The sequence below is a fragment of the Pinus tabuliformis genome, chromosome 7 (assembly GCF_031772625.1).
Source record: "Pinus tabuliformis cultivar Carrire ecotype Pingquan chromosome 7, CPIR1, whole genome shotgun sequence".
NCBI classification, from domain to species: Eukaryota; Viridiplantae; Streptophyta; class Pinopsida; order Pinales; family Pinaceae; genus Pinus; species Pinus tabuliformis.
In genome coordinates this window covers 1,216,683,459-1,216,698,544 of record NC_142293.1, presented here as the reverse complement: position 1 = coordinate 1,216,698,544, position 15,086 = coordinate 1,216,683,459, and positions in this window count along the sequence as shown.

The window sequence follows — 15,086 nt, the reverse complement described above, 5'->3', positions numbered from 1 at the left end:
CAGGAATCATTGCTCCAATCAGATTCTCAGAATGGATATCAAACCTAGTGCCTACTAGGAAAAAGACAGGAGAAATCAGATTGTGTGTTGACCTAAGAAATTTAAACAAAGTCTCTCTCAAAGACCACTACCCCTTACCAAAAATGGATCATATCCTGTAAAGGGTGGTGGGAGCCTCTAGGATCTCATTATTAGATGGTTTCTCAGGATTCAATCAGATTCTAGTACACCCAGATGACCAAGACAAAACTGCTTTCATAACACCTTGGGGAACTTTCAAATATGTCAAAATGCCTTTTGGGCTTAAGAATGCAGGGGCTACTTTCGAAAGAGCTATGGATATAGCCTTCGCCAAGGAAATTCATGATTTTATAGTGATTTGCCTGGATGATCTTACTGCCTTTTCAAAATCAGACCAAGAGCACTTAGAACACTTGAGGCAAGTTTTCACAATTTGTAGAAAATATGGCATATCTTTAAACCCAAATAAATCATTGTTTGGGCTAGAGGAAGGTAAACTCTTAGGACATATAATCTCAAAAGATGGTATTAGGATCGATCCAGACAGAATTCAAGCCATCCTACAAGTACCACATCCAAGAAACATCAAGGAACTCCAAAGCTTCCTAGGAAAAATCAACTTCTTGAGAAGGTTCATTCCAAATCTGGCTGAGCTCACAAGACTGTTAAACAACATGCTAAAAAAGGAATCCAAGGTCAAATGGACCTTAGAAGCTAGACAAGCCTTTGAGGATATTAAAAGAGCATTGACAAACACACCAGTCCTAACAAGCCCTAGATTTGATAGAGATTTCATCATTTTTTCCTTTGCTTCTGAGCATACAATTGCTGTTGTTTTACTACAAAAAGATGATCAAGGCTGTGAAAAACCCATTGCATTCTTTAGCAGAGCTCTTAGGGATGCTCCCTTGAAATATCAAATCATGGAAAAACAAGCCTATGCACTAGTGAAAGCAATCAAGGACTTTAGAATCTATATCCTGTACTCCCACATCATTTCCTATGTCCCAAATGCAGTAGTGAAAGACATTTTGACCCAAGAAGGAATTGAAGGTAGGAGGGGCAAATGGATTGCCAAAATCTTAGAATATGACATGGAAATCAAACCTACCAAACTGATAAAAGGACAGGGTCTAGCCAAGCTAATGGCTGAAACCAATTTCCAAGCCCTTGACATTAATGAACTGGACAATGAACAAGAGATGGCGACTCCACAGATCAACCAAGCCTTTATGCAATCCCCCTGGTATACTGATATATGTTTTGTATTGTTAAACCTGCAAGCTCCTCCAGGGTTGTCCAGAGCTAAGAAAAGGTTCTTGAAAATGAAAGCATCAAAATTCTGTATTATTGATAGTGCTTTGTTTTGGAGAAATCATGAAGGGATCTTACTTAATTGCTTAACATTGGATGAAACTGACAATGTCCTCAAAGAATTTCATGCAGGTGACTGTGGAGGACACTTATACTGGAAATCCACAGCTGATAAAATCCTAAGGGCTGGTTTTTATTGGCCCTCCTTATTTACTGATGTAAGAAAATTTGTAATGTCTTGTCACAAATGTCAAATCTTTGAAGGAAAGAGAAAGTTGTTGCCTTTACCACTCAAACCTGTTTCAACTGAGAGACCATTCCAGCAATGGGGTTTAGACTTTATTGGTGAAATTCACCCCTCGTCCTCTGGCCAGCATAGGTGGATTCTGACTGCTACAGACTATTTCACCAAATGGATAGAGGCTGTCCCCTGTAGACAGGCCAATGACTCCATTATCATACAATTTCTAGAGACCAACATCTTGTCCAGGTTTGGCTGTCCAGACAAAATTATCACAGACAATGCTGCCGCTTTCAAGTCCAAGAAAATGATCAGCTTTTGCCATAAATATCATATGACCCTAGGTCATTCCACAGCTTATTATCCTCAAGGCAATGGCCTAGCTGAATCTTCCAATAAAAGCTTAATTAACATTATCAAAAAAGTTTTGGAGGAAAACAAAAAGAATTGGCATAAGAAGTTAGTGAATGCTCTATGGGCAGATAGGCTAACTACCAAGAGATCCATTGGTACAAGTCCTTATGAACTAGTTTATGGAATGGAAGCAAGGTTTCCTTCATCTCTAGGTGTTCCTGTAATCAAGTTGCTGCAAGAAATACAAGCTGAGCCCAATGACATTCAGAGAAGGATCAATCAGACAATTCACCTGCAGCAAACAAGGGAGGAAGTCTATGAAAGAACCCAAGTACTACAAGAAAGGCTCAAAAGAATATTTGACAAAAGAACCAAAGTTGAAGACTTCTCTGTAGGAAACAAAGTGCTAAGATGGGATTCCATAAGGGAGGACAAAGGAAAACATGGGAAATTTGACTTCTTATGGAAGGGACCTTATGTAACTTATGCTGTACAAGGTAATAACACTTATTTTCTAAAGAGCTTGGACAACTCAAACACTGAGGAAGGCCCAGTCAATGGGAGGATGCTCAAGCATTACTTTGATCCCCTCTGATCAAGCACTGCTCAATTGTATATTGTACATAAATTTGTAATTTCAGTATGTTTATTTTCAGTGGATAGATAGAGCTCCAAATAAAGCAAATTTTGAGAAAAACTAAGGTGCTGCACTATTGTGATGAATACTATTCACTTTGGCATGGGAAAATGAGAGAAAGTACTTGGAAACTATCTGGGAGATGAGAAATAATCAGAGAAGCAAGGCAAAAATAGGGTTGTAATTTCACAGCAGATTAACTTGAGGACTATAGCATGCAAGTTTCATGGATTCAGATGTTCAGTCTTCAACAAAAGGAAAGGTTAAACTGCAGAAAGGTGCAAAAGAAGGCAATATGACCTGCTGATCTTGACTTTTCATCTAGAAAAGTCATCCCCAAGTGGAGCCACTGTTAGCCTCCTATACCAATAGGGTTTCATATTTCATGATTGACAATGGAAATGCTAAAAATGATCATATTTGATGAAACAAAGGTTCCATTTTTGGTGAACAAAGCAAAAAGTTAAAAAATTTAAAGAGGGTATGCCTTAAAAGAATAATCAAAGGGCAAGAAAATGAATTGGTCAAAAGAAAAAATAATTGAAATGAACACCAAAGAAAGACCAGGAAAGTGGCCAATCAAAATGCCACTGCTATCTTGAGGTATGGCTCAACAGTTCAAGCTGGGCCATGCCATGTTTTGAATTGCTTGTTTTAGAGTAGGTAATGAGTACCTGTTCAAACAGTTTAAGCTTGACAGATTATTAGCTGGATAGAGAAAGGAAGGAGCCCACTAACTTAATCTGGGCCCTTGGAAGACACAAGGGTAGATTTAGATAGGAGGGAAGAAAAAAGAAAAGAGCATATGAGGGTTTGCAAGTCTAAGTGCACCCTCCCTGAAGTAACAAAAAATGCTAGGTTCTAAGTTGGGAAGGTAGCCAGAAGTTGCAAAATCCTGATCCTATTCAATCTTGGCCTTGGTCAAGAAAGCATAGGTTAGCAGTTGCAAAGGTATCTATGCAACATTTTGAAGGCAACATATAGAAGCATGTCTAACTCCCCTGTTTTCCCCCAAACACCCTCTTCCTAACATCCCATGGAGGACTTCATCACTTTCCTAAAGAATCCTCCTTGTATTTCTTCTTGGAAATTTCATGACAAGTTTTCACTTTCTTCTCCGAAAAGAAGCCACATTTCTTGTGTAAAATCATTCCCCATCAACTCCTAAAAAATCTAAGTTTAAATCACTAAACTTAGTTCCCTATTCCTCACTTCCAATCTCTCATATCCCCAATTCACATTGACTTCTAACCCTATTATTTAACTCCCTATGTTCCCCTTTTCCCCTACTACTATATCACTATTGTGAAAAGGCCCACAAAATATGTAAATACCCCCCCCTTTTGGCATTATAGCCATATGTTCAAATATTTGGAGAATCAGGCAGAATCAAAAGTTTTGTTTGGTTTGTTTGAAGTTAGGGATTAAACTAACACTTGGTTAGTTTAATAACCTATTCCTACCCCTATCCCCCTTACAAACCCACTACAGTGCATTACCCGCGCTATTTGTATAAACCTTGTTAAAAACCCACTTTCTCCGCTTTTCCAAAGTTTTGTTACGGTGCACTCACCACAAAAAATAAAGAAAATATTATTAAAAGCCCCGCCGGGGCCCGCCGTATCCATCCCTCACCTCCACAGCCCATTGACCGTCGGATCCGGGCCCTCCCATCCGACGGCCCATAGCAATATCGGACCACCCCCGACGCCTGAACATTAGCGCCCGAAATCTGTCAGAGGGTGACGTCAGGGCTTGGACGCGTGTCGCCCCTGGGTTGTGTCGGGCGGCCTCCTGCCAAAACTGCACCCGTACCATAAGCGGTCCGATGTTACCGCTTACCACTCTACTAATTCCGCCCTACGTCGCTCCTACGTCACCCATGCGTCATTGCCGCTTCAGCATCGCATCACCACCCCATTCGCCATTGCTCTGAGCTGTCCACCATGTCACCCGTCCACGTAGAGTCACTCACTGGCCTCCACGTCATCACTCCGTACCCGACCCCACTTATGACACCATGCTGACGTCATCCAACAAAAAGCGCCAAATGCCAAATTTTCCCAATTTTGCCCAAAAAACTCATTTTTCCACGTTATTTCCAAAAGTACTCACTATGCTCCTGCATGAGCAATTACGTTGTTTGCCTGCCAACCTTGAAGACTGCTCCATCGCTGCTGGTGCCTTGAATTCACCTGTACATCAACACCATTGTCCGAGTGCACCCAGGTATTTATCAGTTCCTCTCCCTGCGCCTTGGTTTTTGTATAATTCCCTGAAAACAAGTAAGAAAAGAGAGAACACAGGAATTACCAGTAATCCTTAGTTACCAGTGTTTCATTTCCCACTATAAGCCCAAATTTACCTACAGAGGTCCCACATTGTGCCAAATTTCCACAAATCAATAGCTTGTTTGCGCATTCTCAAATCTAAACCTCTGCTAGAGAAATCCACCGGGAAAGCAACTCACAAATCCCAGCATTTGCTCATTGAACTTCTCCCTGGAGCATTTCAACTCACTTTTACCCCAACTTACCTTGTTCTCTCTGCAAATTGCTCCCCTTGTTGAAAATTCACTGCTCTATAGTGCTGCACCCAGGAAATCAAGTTCAACACAGCTTCAAATATCAACTAACCATGGAGACCCCTGTGGCATTAAACATTGCCCCATTAAATGCCCCACATAAGGACCTGGAATGGCTAGCCCTGGCAGACAGAGACTATCAAATGAGAGACACTATAGAGTTGTGTAACAAATATCACATAGAAGCAGTTTGTGAGTTAAGGAAGAAACACAGAGATGGTACAGACCTCCTGGGAATCTGGAATTCCCATTTGCCAATCTACTATCTCCCTCAGGTCAATGAGTTTCCTGACTTGATCCACAAGTGCCGCTCAAACTATGACCCCAACCAAAGGGCTGTTCTGAGTCCTTCAGGCTCTATCTTGTTCCACATTTCTCCTGAAGCTATCAACCAAATGCTGCAGTTCCAACCCACAAAGCCACTGGTCCCTCTTTCCATGCAGCTTTTATTAGAGCAGGGTGCAAAGCTCTCCAATTCACAAATTACAAGAATTGGCCAATTATTTATGCTTCCAGAGTTTCAGCCCAAGCAGCCTCCCCCTTATCTGCATGTCTGGTTTAATGACATAGGAAGACTATTAGTAGATATGATATCCTCCATTCTGGGGTTCAAAACCAATGAGTTTGCAGATGAGACAACATTGGTACTGCTATCTATTTTTGCCCCAGGACAGCCCCCTGTTGTCCAGTATGACTATGCTTCATTTATAGCCAACAAAATGCATGAACAGTTCATGAACTTGGAAAGAGAGAGAGTATTCAAGTACACCTCCTATATATATCATCTAATATTGTACAATCAGCCTGATGCCTTTCCTCTTTTCCTCAAGAAACTAGATCCAAAGGGAAACAGAAGGTCTGTAATGTTCTGGACATCAGTCTACCATCATATTCATTACTCACCATATACATACTGTGAGTTTACTGATCTCTTCACTCACCCAGCCTTATCACTGCTGCAAAGTTCACCTCCTCCTAGACTCACTGATGATATGCAGAAGATTCTCCAGCTCTCTAAGAACTATAGCATTGGAGATTGGTACTTTTATCAAGACCATACAGTGATCAGAGTATATGGTTGTGAGTTAGCACCATACAGGCTACCAAAGTATGTTCCCATGAGGCTCTTTGCACTAGAATACTTTAGGCAGTTCGGCAATGCAGATATGATTCACTTCCATAGCAGAAACAAGAAGGCACAGCTAAAAATTAAGCATCAATTGGGTCCATTCATCTTTAACAAGAGGGAAGAAGCTTGGGAAGAGGCAGACCAAATGCTAAAGGGCCTCCTCCTCAAGACCAGTTTCTATTGGGCACCCTATGACCCTAACCATTTCATAGGCCTCAGAAGAATCAAATATAGGCTTTCCTCTTATGATCATTTTAGCATTCCAGAAATTGAAAAATATGCTAACCAACTAGAGTGGAGACAAGGCACCTTAGTGGAAAATTATTCTAAGGAAGAAATAGCAGAGAAGGACATTAAAACTTTAGAAAAAGTAGTTGACTTGGAATATTTTGGACAGGTTTGGTCTTCTGGCACTCAGCATCTTGGAGAAGCTGCCTCTTCGTCCACCGTTCCCAAGCAGCCTGCCAAAACAGCTAATCCAACAGCGAACATGGCTAAAGGCAAAGCAGTGCAGCAAGAAGAGTTACCTCCAAGAATGGAATAGCAAGCAGAGTAGCAGGAAGGTACAGCCAAGCAACCTACCTCCATAGAGCAGCAGACACAAGAGAAAATCCCTCTGAGACAGGAGGTAACAGTTGAATCATCAATTTTACAAACACCTGCTAATGAGGACAGGACAAGGAAAAGGGATAGGCAATAGGACACTCCTCTTACTACCTCTATGGACCAGCAAGGAGAAAAGAAACAAAGGTTAAACCCTTTTTCTGAGGAGGAATTACCAAAGAGGCCAATTGAAAATATGCCCCCTCCTAGTATCGAAACATCGACCTGTTCTTTACAGCAAGGACAGGACATCCCACATGGGGCAGAGGTGAGCTATTCTAGATAGAAATCAAAGGCGGACTCCAGCATCAAGCAGCAGTTCATTGACATAAAGAAAAGGAATGAGCCCCTCAAGCACTAAATTTACAACCATCTCCTGAAAATGGTGCCAACTAATCAGCAGAGATTAATGTCTGCCTATGACATTCAGGAACAAAAAATGACTCATAGTCATTTCAGGCCTACCATGCAGCAACCTCAAACAGCTGCTGATCACATCAGAAATAATCTGGAAATTTTTGCCAGAGACATCCACCCCTTGGATCAAATTGAGCTACACAGGCAAACCGGGGAGATGATATATTCCACATTAGCTGATAAGACCCTGCTGGCACACCAATTACAAAATTCTTTACACAACACCGCTACTCAACTAGAATTGGAGAAGGTATCATCTCAGGCCAAGGACAACAGAATCAAGTCCTCGGAAGAGATCATCATAGAGTTGGGTCATGATCCAAAGGACCCTAAGGGTGTGCAAGCATTATTGAAGAAAAGGGATGAAGACATAGCAGCTATGAGAAAGCATATCAAGCTGTCGGCTGGCCTTCACCCTCAAACTGGAGAAGTGGCCGAGCAGAAGAAGGATCAAGATGTAGTTGCCCTACTCCTGAGTTTATACAAGAGGTTGATGGAAACAGAGAGTGCACTAGAGGTAGCACTAAAATCAAGACAAGGTGAGGCACCAATGCAGCCAGCACAAACATCTGCATCTACTGAAGGTGTGCCACTTTCTACTACTACAGCAGCTCCTCCCACAGGACAAACATCAGAGGTTGGTCCTTCAACATCAATGCCAGCAACAACACCAGATCAGGGACCCAGCCTAAGTATGCAGAACATGATGAAGGAGCTGGAAGCTTTAGAAGCACAAATGGCTGAGCTGCAAGAAACCAAGGATAAATTGGCTGCCATTGAGGAAAAATATGATAAATCCAAGCAAAGTGTAGCTGAAAAAACAAGAGAAGTAAGAGCTCTTGAGAAGAGAATAAAGGAACTGGAGAAAGAGCTCTCTCTTGACAAAGTTGTAGTTGAAATTAAGAAGATCCTGTGGGCCAACATTGGTCAATCTATTACAGACTAGTGGCAATATATAGAAACTATCCATGAGCATATGGATCTAATAGGCAGGGCCCAAAAATAAATTCAAAGAGCAAGAGCATCTCTAGGCAATATGCCTGAAATAGCCAATAGGATGATCAATATCCTGAACAACCGCACTGGCCCTCAGTTGGCAGCAATGGGTATCACTAACAGGACTGATACCATTTTACTAGTGAAGAGAGTGCTCAGTTTGAGAAATCATGTGCAAACATTGGACAGAAGGTGTCAAGAAATGCAAACAGAGGTGAACAGATTCATTGAGAAAATTACAACATTGCATAACAGAGGCCTTCCCAGCTTAGTAACCAGTGCAGGAAGGTTACTATCTCATGAAAACTATGCCAAGAGGGTCAATACATATGCTACAAATCAGATCACTGCAGCAGTAGGTGTCCCAGAAGAAACAGGGCCTCCTTCTGGGCAGAGTCTCTATGATAAGCTAGAGAATTTGTTTTTTATTGTCAATGAGATCAGACATCTTTTTGAAGTGCCTCCAAACTACTACAAATATACTGAGGCAAATGAAACTTTAGGCATAATCTTAAGGCACCAATTACCTACTCAGGAATGGTGGACGGGCATGATACAAACACTGCTGTAAAAAACAGATTGTTCACCATATTTTTGTATTTTCATCACAAAGTCAGCAGTTTCAGAAAGTTAATATATGCTTGCTCTGACTGGGAGAGAAATTAAGAAAAAGGCCAAATCAGCAATCCAGTTTGACCACCAAAGCAGATGACTATAGATGCAGATGACAGAGCTGAGATAGCTGCACCATGACAAAGCAATAAAGGGCGTATCACTCAGAATCAATACAAAGCACCCAATTGACCCAGTTGCCTCCAAAAGTCAAAGAATTTCTAACAGAGCTGAAAAGTCATTCATTGTCTATTTAAAGTAGAAATAACTATTGTATCTGCTATTTTTTGAAAGTTAGTAAAGACAGTTATTGAGCAAATGACTCATCGTTAAGATATTTTGTAAAACGATTGTATATATATCCCCACGCATAATCTTATTGGGGTTGTTGATTTTTCTTCTGGAGAAGCTCTGATGTAATTTCAGACTTTTAATACAGGGAGCTAATGGAATTTTTGAAGTTCTGAGTTGTTTGAGGTGTTGTGGTGTGCTTGCTTGCTGCTACAGGATTCTTACGCTATTTCATGTCACAATAAGTTTTCTGAACCATCTTTTTATGTATTCCGCTCTTTCATAATCCACTTATACTGTATGTTTCATGTGTTCAACAGTAGAGAAAAAGAATAGTTCAGGATTTGTTCATTGAACACCCTAAACTCAATCTATGCTGTTGTGAATGTTTTCTTCAGAATTAGTGATGACTGTGTAATTCTTAATTGCTCACTTTCATACTAAATCTTTCATAGTAAATACTTTTCAGGAATTCTAATCTGCTCCTGAGTGGTATTTCCTTTCTCCACATCACCAGCTTAGTGAAATATTCTTAGTTGCCTCTCACTGGCTGGAGATAGTTCATATTCACAATTTGAAGTTTGTTCCATGAGTATCTATATGGCCCTGCAGTTTCATCACTCTTACTCAATACCTCAAACAACACATAATCATAGACTCCATTGCCCAATGGACTGAATCTCCTGAAGATCACATCTTAGCTGATAGAAGACATCATTCAACCAAAACTTTAAACAAAATTCAGTACATCATAACTAGCCTAAATATTATCCAAACAAAGCTAAATCCTAAAGAGAGAACCCTCTCTGATTGCGGGTAGGCTAGGACCTGTGATCCAAAGATTGCTCTGTGGTTACCTCGGTCATATTCCCTTAGGAGTCAAAGGGAACAACCTGAGTGATAACAGAATTATTGCTACCAATTGCCCATTGAGTCTTTGACTTTGTCTTCAAAATTCAACAAAAATATGCATTAAACACATATTAGACCTCATGGCATCATAACTAACTCAACTCACTCCATAAGCATAAATATAATCAAAAAACATGTAATAATCTAAGAGAATGGTTGATTTAACTATGTTAGGAGGTAAAATGAGCCCATACAATTACCCATTTATGGGGCTCATCATCACCCCCCTACTGAAGGTGTTGCTCATCCTCTGAGCAACTTAGTCCATCTCCTCATCTTTGATGGCCCTGGTGGCCTCTCTAGCATCCCAAGCTTCTAATGTTGTTTCCTCTTCCTTGTTATAGAAGCCTGCTTTTCCATCTATATCTTCCCACTGCCTCTACTCTTTTTCTTCAGTTCTCCCTTCTAGCATGCCTAACAGCAGTGGTGGACTCAGCTTGAGGCCAATCCAATTGACCTACAGTCTCTGCATTGAGTGCTTGTACATTGGCACTCTCCTTAGTGCCTCCTTCATCCTCATTCGGGAATGATATTCCATGATATTCATACTGTGTGGTAAGGTGTTCCATCTCCTCATACATGCATGCACACAATCATCCCCAAGTAACCTTTCCATGTCCTCAAAATGTGCAATGGCATGTGCTTGATCACTTATATATCTAGGGGCAATTTGAGGATTATTTGCAAGCAGCTAGTGTGTGCTAATAAGAGCCATGGGATCTAATGGCTCAGCTCTGATCATTAGTGGCTCATTCTACTCTCTAATCATCAACCTTTTTACTTCAGTTGCCCTTAACTCTTCATGGTTCATCCAGGAAGCCATGGCTATTAGTTGTAGGTTCCCTAGCCTAACATTGGGGTGCCACACATTCATGTCTGTGAGGGCCATATTATGCAGGTAAAATTCTGCCATTTTTGCCTTATCTTCTACTATGCTTTGATTACACAGGTCCATAAATTGTCTGTAATCTTGAAAAGGCATTGTGCCTCTTTGTGCCAAAGTCTTGATTTGAAATTGTAGCCATTGGTCCTTGAGGTATAATCCATAGGATTTTTCTGGTGTTCTACATTGCAGTGCCTCCATGGATAAGCTAGCCATGCATGCCAGCTAGGTCTCTTTCTCCTTTAGTTGACTCCTTAGCAATTAATTTTCAATTTGAAGTTGGTTTCCTGCAATTGCTTCTCTATGTCTGACAACACTTAACTCTCTGCCCATTTCTCTAAGTATGTTCTCCATATGGCCAACATCCTCAACTCCCTTGGATTTGGCTATTTGCATCCACCTATGTGTTCTTATTCTTTCCTTTTCTAATTCAAAGAATAGTGGGATTGCAAATGTTTGTGGAATTATCCTTCCTCCTTCAAGAATATGGTAATAGGAGGCAAGGCTAGGTTGGGGATCAGGTTCTTGTGGCTCTGCAGCTTCCTCCTTCCCCTTTGGCTACTCTTCCATTGTTTTCTCAAGCTGTTGGGTCTCCTATAGCCTTGACAGTGTCTTCTATAGAACTATCTGTGCCTCCTGTAGGACTATTTTTGGGTCTTTTAGTTTCACTTTTTCCTTCCAGGTGGAAGATCTAGGAGTCCCTCTTTCATATGTGATAGGGATTTTAGAGGGAGATTCTTCCCCTTTGACAGTGGGTGAATCTTCAATTGTAATGGGCACTGTTGAAGATGGCAGGTATTTTCTTGTTTTTATCCTTGTGCTTTTCTTGGCCTTGAAATACATGGAGGCCTACCTTTTTCTCTTTTCTTTTGGCTTAATTTGTGTGCTTAGGGATGTGAGGGTAGTTGTTGCCTCCCTTTCTAGGGTCTCAGGGGACCCTTCTCTTTGTTTTGCCTCTGCTACCTCTTTTTCTATCTCTATTTGCTATGTTTCTTCCTTTTCTATCTCTTCATCCTTCTCCTCTTCTATCTTAGTTTCTTCCTCCTCCTTTTCTTGTCCTGCTGAGTCATCAGTTGCTTCACCTTCTCCCACTTTCTGCTCTTCTTCCTCACTATCATAAGGACTGATATCATAGGTGAGGGCCTTTATGTCATCTTTTGCTGTCATGTTTATGAAGACTTCCCATGCTATAGGGAGTGTGAATGTATGGAGGGATTCTTCCACTAAAATTTTGATTAACCCATGGTGAGCCAGGTGAACTGGACTCCATGCCTTAAACTTAATGTTGGATTCTATGAGGGACTACAAGAGGAAATAGGGGATGTTGAGTTTCTGGGGTGTTGGAGTGTCCATGCCATATCTCAGCTCATGAAGGATTCTAAAATGGTAGCCATAGACTATGCTATACCTCCCATCACAGGAAATATATTTGATGATTTGATAACTAACCTCATCCCAAGGTTAGCGTATTCTTGTCCTTCTAATGCCATTTTTATCTTCTATAGGATGTTCATTGTTTTGGAAGAAATTTTTCTTGGCAGCCTGTCCAATTGGTTTTTCATCTCTGCTCCAAGGTAATCCAAGAGGAATGGTAGTAACCCTATCGATAAATTTTGGGGTTATTTCCATGGAAAGACCTCTAAAACTGATAGTGGCATGGGTTCTTGAGTGAGGGACTAAAGAAAGGGAAAATTCTTGAGCAATTTCCTCTTCAAACCCTCAGAATTTCTCAAAAAAGGTCATCCAATTTTCCCTTGTGAATATGGCTACTACTTGGGGATGTTCATGGAGCTTGGTTGAATTAGTGGGCTCCTTCCTCATGAATCCTCCTGTCATTGTGCTTATAACCCTTTTGAACACCCAATGTAGAGATGGAGGCAAGAATTTTGAAGAAAACAGGAAAACAGAGGAAAACTGTGTTTTTTTCTTAAAACAAGTAGAATTTTTTTATGTAATTCCTCTTCTTCTATGACTCAATTCCTCCTTAAAATGATATCATTCCTTCCACATATTGATAATTAAGGTGGGAATGCAAGGAACCTACCTGCTCAAGCTAGAAATCGAGCAAAAAAACCCATGTTTTCTTCTTAAAAATAGCTCACTACCCCTCATGTAGAACTGCATGTAGGTGCTCTTATAGAACTTATAAGTGCTCTTGTAGACAATGCCGAGAGAAGGAGGATGGTTGAGATCGATGGAAAACGATGGTTTCGAGGCTATGGGGTGACAAGGAGTTTGCTACAGCTAAGTTTACAAGGAGAGAATGAGGGAAAAGGTGGTGAGAATGCTCGAGGAGTACTTATTACTTCTTTTAGATATTTCTGGTGATGGGGGTGAGCTGGAAAAAATGTACATTGGCCATATTTGTACCATTGGTCCCTGTTAGGTTCCCATTTTGTCTATTTTTGACTGTATATTTTGCCATTGTATTACCGTTTCCAACCCTTAAGTGAAAGCCTTTGCTAAGTGTTTTGTCTTAATCACTCCAAAAGGTACAGAATAACTTTCCTCATTACTACATGTTTAATTATTTAACACGTAATCATGCTATCTTTATAATTATTTCCTGAAGTTGATTAAAGTGTTGACTAATTGCTGAAACTGCCTAACTAGCAGGATCACATTTTGTCGTTGCTAAAACAACGGAAACAGCGCAAACTGTGAAGCTGAAACAGCAAGAACAGCATGAACCTCGATGCTGAAACACCACGAATAGCATGCACACTTTGAGGAACAGTTGGGATTTGCGTAACAAATCTGCATCGGCAAAAGAGTCTGACCAATTACTATATTGGTCGTAATGATCATGATCCTCATGGCTGTAACAATATTTTGTTATCAAGAACTGGCTTTCTTATTTTTGGTACAAAAGGGTTGAAACCGAATGTATGAAAATCTGTTGTAATAGATGTCTCCTCTATAAAGAGGAGACATCTACATTAGAGAGGGGGGTAACAACTGGTAACACAAAACTTGTAGTGAAGTGATGAGACTGAATCTCTTTCTGTAATATGATTTATTGGCAGATGAATACAATTCTATTCTGAGCATTTTATTTTAATTCCTGTGTTTTGGGGAATCTTGTGAGAAGGACAGGGCCCACCTTCATCACAAGATTCACCCATCTTCTTTTTGTTGTGTGGTGTGTGTGTGTGATTTCTATTTATATTACAGTTACTGCTTCTAATGATATTTACTTTTGCTGAAACTCTGTTTTCCTTTTAGCTTATTGATGTTGCATATGAGTACCTCACCGGTGATTAGGATTCACAGAGTGTATGTGTGAACTGGACAACAGAGGCAGGTGCTGAAAGTCCTTACTTTGAGGACAGGGTCCTGATCCTTTGTTGTAGGACAGCCATCACTTCCTTTTGCAGACTTGTTTCTTTTAAGTTATTTGTTCTTACTTCATTTTCTGAAATAGGCTGTAACTACTGTAACTGCTGTAACACAGAGTAGGGATTTCATAAAATAAGTAGACCATTTATACTACAGCTTTTAATACCATTAATATTGAGTACATACAGTACGTAGTCACCTTTGGAGTAATCAGACTTTCCCAGGTTGATAATTAATGTGGCACTCCACTGTTTTATCATTAAACAATTAAAGTGACCAACATTTTGGTGTTGTTGCCGGGGAAGGCGAATGAAGATTTTAAGGGTATTAACATTTTTCTTTAGAAATGTAGGATGCATGAGAGGACACAAGAAGGTTAACCATTCAGGTGGCAAAGGCAAGGGAGGAGGAAGAAAAACTTTTATTGACGATATTATTTCAAAAGCTGAGACATCCCAGAGGTTAAGCTCTCGGAGGCCATAGACCCAACACTCTTCCCAGACAGATTTTCAGACAGAGGAAGTAGTGGGGCCAGAGAGGGTTATAGAATCATCAGAATATACTATGGAACCGGTGGAAGAAGACGAACGATCAGTGGAAGAACCAATAGAGGAAGTTAAGGTGGAGGAACCAGTGCAGGACATTGAAATTCCAACAGAAAATTCTGAAGACCGGGCAAGCGCATCAGGAAAACAACCAATGGAGGATAACAATGAAGGACTTTTTGGTGGAGGTCGCAGAATAGAGGGAAGG